This window comes from Zingiber officinale, unplaced genomic scaffold, assembly GCF_018446385.1.
Source record: "Zingiber officinale cultivar Zhangliang unplaced genomic scaffold, Zo_v1.1 ctg206, whole genome shotgun sequence".
NCBI lineage: Eukaryota > Viridiplantae > Streptophyta > Magnoliopsida > Zingiberales > Zingiberaceae > Zingiber > Zingiber officinale.
Window position 1 is genome coordinate 46,324 of NW_024589889.1, and position 3,793 is coordinate 50,116.

Consider the following 3,793-nt stretch of genomic DNA (forward strand, 5'->3'; position numbering starts at 1 on the left):
TGACAATCCCTTCTTTTGTTTAATCCAATTATTTGAGCATCCAATTAATCCTACCAGGTAAATCCTAAAGCATGCTCTTGTCTAGGCCTGGTTCAAATAGGGCGGCTAACCCTATTTCTAATCGTAAACAAGTTTATAGGTAGCTTTTGACGATTGGCGTATTCTATCGCACCATTTCACTTCGACACGGCCGCATCGCCTATGATTCCTTAGGCTTAGTCAAATCAAGCGGATGAAAGATTGCTTCTTACCAGGGCACGGCAGGGATGAACACTACTCACTCGAAATTAAATTTAAAGGACAATTCCAAGGAGTTTGACAAATTTAAAACATTTTCTAGCGATTATTCCCCAATCCAGCGAAGACATCTAACCTCTTTTTAGTGTTCTAAGCTTCCTGAAGGTCCAAGAGATGCCTCGATCTTCTCTCTGTTTATGGTTAGAAACAAGGCTTTTTGCAGATGAGAAAAGAGATGCGCTGAGTTCACAGACATCATCGCCATGGACGATGAATGAAAGAGGACAGAAGTTAAAGGTTACCAGTACTACAACTACAAAATTATTGATAAGTATTAGGATATATAAAGCTCTGAAACTTCAATTGTTCGGTCGATTTGCCTTGATAAGGGTGGGAAGAGCATAGCTGGATTGAATTCTGCAACTTGGCGACGGCGGCGATACGGCCGTTGGCGGCGTCCTTGTTCTTCCCGAACTCGTGCACTTTGAGATGCAGCTCCGCAGAAGAAATCATGAATTGCACGGCTTGTGCCGGACGCAGCATCTCGACGATAGGCCTCCATCTCCGCCTCGTTCCTTACTCCTTCCTCCCCTTCGGCCGCCACCGTCGACGATAGGCCCACCATCTCCGCGTCGGCCACGGTCTCCTGCGCGCGCGCTGCCTCCTCCGAGATCTCCCGCTCGCGGCGCACGGTTCGCTGGTGGAGCCGATCGACGCGCAGGAACTGATCGTGCGTAACCACGGCGAGGTCGCCGAGCTGCCCCATGCGGCCGCCGCCGCCGAGGATGTCGTCGAGGTGGGATTCGAGCTGGAGGCCCGATTTGGAATAGAGGAGGTGGAAGATGAGGTGGGGCGCCAGCCGCCCACCCAGAGAAACAGGTTCTCGGTGGAGGAAATCCAGGATGGGGAGAACATGGAGGCGACGTCGGCGCGGGCAGACGAGGCCTTGGCGCGGTAATAGTAGTCGTAGTGCCCGAGGGCGCCGATTTGATCAACTGCAGCAATTCTGGAGGGTTGTCCAAGTTCAATCAAAATCCTATATTAAAAATATTTGATCAAGGTTATGAGTTTGAAAGAATGTAGGATATTTTTATTATCATGAGATCTTTTGCGGAGAGTAAAATCATGAGAGTCTAGTTCCAAAATGAATAATATCATGTCATTATGGAGATATGTAGATATCGTTTGACACAACAAATGATATTAGAGTCATAGTCTAGACCAAACTCCATGTGGGGTGACCTTGAACGAAGTTGAGGGTAGACCTGGAGCAGGTCAAGAGTGACTAGATGTGGATGCTCATGGGGAGGCCTAGAACAGGTCAGGGTGACCGAATGCTCACGGGAAGACTCGAACCATGAGAGTAATTGTGATCTTCGTTTGAGAAGAGGATTGTTGGACTTTAATCAAAGTCTCACATTGGAAAGATAAATGTCATGGATTTAAAAAGATGTAGAATATCTCCATTGACATGAGACCTTTTTGGGAGAGCTCAAGAGCAAAGTCATGATGCCTAAGCCCAAAGTAGATAATATCATGCCATTGTGGATATATCCTTTGTAATACCCCGGTTCACCAAGGTGCACCTTCCTTTTCGGAAGCCCAAACTTAAGAACTCCAAAGTTAAGCGTGCTTGGCTTGGAGGAATCTGAGGATGGGTGATCTCCTGTGAAGTTTTTCAGGGTACGTGCGAGTGAGGACAAAGCATGCTGAAAGGACCTCCTCTGGTGGTCTGTGGAGCTAATCGTCAACCCAATGGGTAATTTTGGTAGCAATCCCGATTCGATCCGGGGGGCCCCGCCCGGGTCGGGGCATTACATCCTTGGTTGGCAGGTGAGTCGGCGGTGGCAGAGGCGAAGGCGGAGCGGAGGTTCTGGAGATCGCGCTCTTGCTCCGTGATCCAGCACTCGAAGAACTTGGCGAAGTTCTCGCGGGCATGGGCCTCGTCGGTCCCTAGAGGGGGAGCCATGACTGCTGTGATTGTGATGGCGTTTGGGCTGGCCGGGGGAGTTGACGGTGGTCGGTCAGTTGGGGCGGCCTGGGTAGGCCCGCCCCACTAGAGTGGTGGTACTATATTACAGCATCGGCTAGGTATCGTACCTCCTACGTCGTGAGCTTTATAAGAAAAATCAGCTATTTTACCTAAATCAGTAAATAAATTTTTAAAATATCTAAATCATATATCATAATTTAAAAATTATCAAATCATATATTCACTTTCCATTTTACCCTCGTCTTTAAAATAATTCGATTGTAAAAAATCAGTCGACTGATTTTTTTTTCAATCGAATTGATTTCTTTCTATTAAAAAAACTCATCAGTCAATTTTGATCAAAATCAACTAATAGACCTAAAGATCTCGGAATGACATAAAATTAGTTCATATATATTCATCTTGTTCTCCTGATTATAAAAATACTATCAAATATCAATTTTAACAAATATATTTTGAACAATGAATTTTTTGAAACTATGGCCGAATGAACCTAAATAAAATAAAATTATGTTAATTCAACCAAAATCAGTTGATGAACCTAAAGAGCTCGGAATGAAGTGAAACCTGATCCTTTGAATTCTTTTAGTTCTTATAATTATATTCATATCCTCAAACATCAAATTAACCTAATATATTGAGAGCAGTAAATTTTTAAACACAAATATATTTTAAAAAATTAATTCATGTTTAAAAAATCACTGCTCTATATATTGGGTCAAATTAAAATTCGATAGTATTTTTACAATCAAGAGAACTAGACAAATACATAGGAACTGATTTCGTGTCATTTCAAGGTCTCTAAGTCCATCAACCAATTTTAGCTGAAACTGCTAATGAATCTAGAGATCTTGAAATGACATGAAACTAGTTCCTATATATTCGTCTAGTTCTCCTAATTGTAAAAATGATATCAAACATCAATTTCACCCAAGATATTAAGAGTAGTGATTTTTTAAACATGAATGTGTCCGAAAAATTAATTCATGTTCAAAAAATCACCGCTCTTAATATATTCGGTCAAATTGATATTTGATAGTATTTTTATAATCAAGAGAACTAGATGAATACATAGGAACTAATTTCATGTCATTTCGAGGTATCTAGGTTCATCAGTCGATTTTGGCCGAAATCGGCTGATAGATTTTTCAAACATACAGAAAGAAATCAATTCGACCGAAAAAAATCAGTTGACTGATTTTTTTTTCCTAGTCGAATTGATTTGAGGACAAGGGTAAAATGGGAAGTGAATATACGATTTGCTAATTTTGAAACTATTGTACGTGATTTTGGTATTTTAAAAACTTATTTATTGGGTTTGGTAAAAAAAAATTACATTGTTGGAATGCGAATGTAATAATTATAGCTTTTTACCGTTGGAGTGAGGATCAAATTTGGAATCCATGTTAGCAGCATGTTAGCAGCCTCCAAGCACTCGAATCAGTCCAGGTGCTTGGGTACTGATAAGGATCTTACCATAAAGCCTTTGCGAAGTGGATCAAAGCAACCAATGGAGTCACCCGGACCTTGTCCAGGCATCCGGAATCTACCACGTCAGCAAAA

The 3,793-nt window shown here is 42.1% G+C and overlaps 1 pseudogene; it reads right to left on the reverse strand.

Moving 5' to 3' along the window:
* Nucleotides 1–467: 467 nt before the first annotated feature.
* On the reverse strand, nucleotides 468–2,206 carry LOC122036756 (annotated as a pseudogene).
* Nucleotides 2,207–3,793: the final 1,587 nt, after the last annotated feature.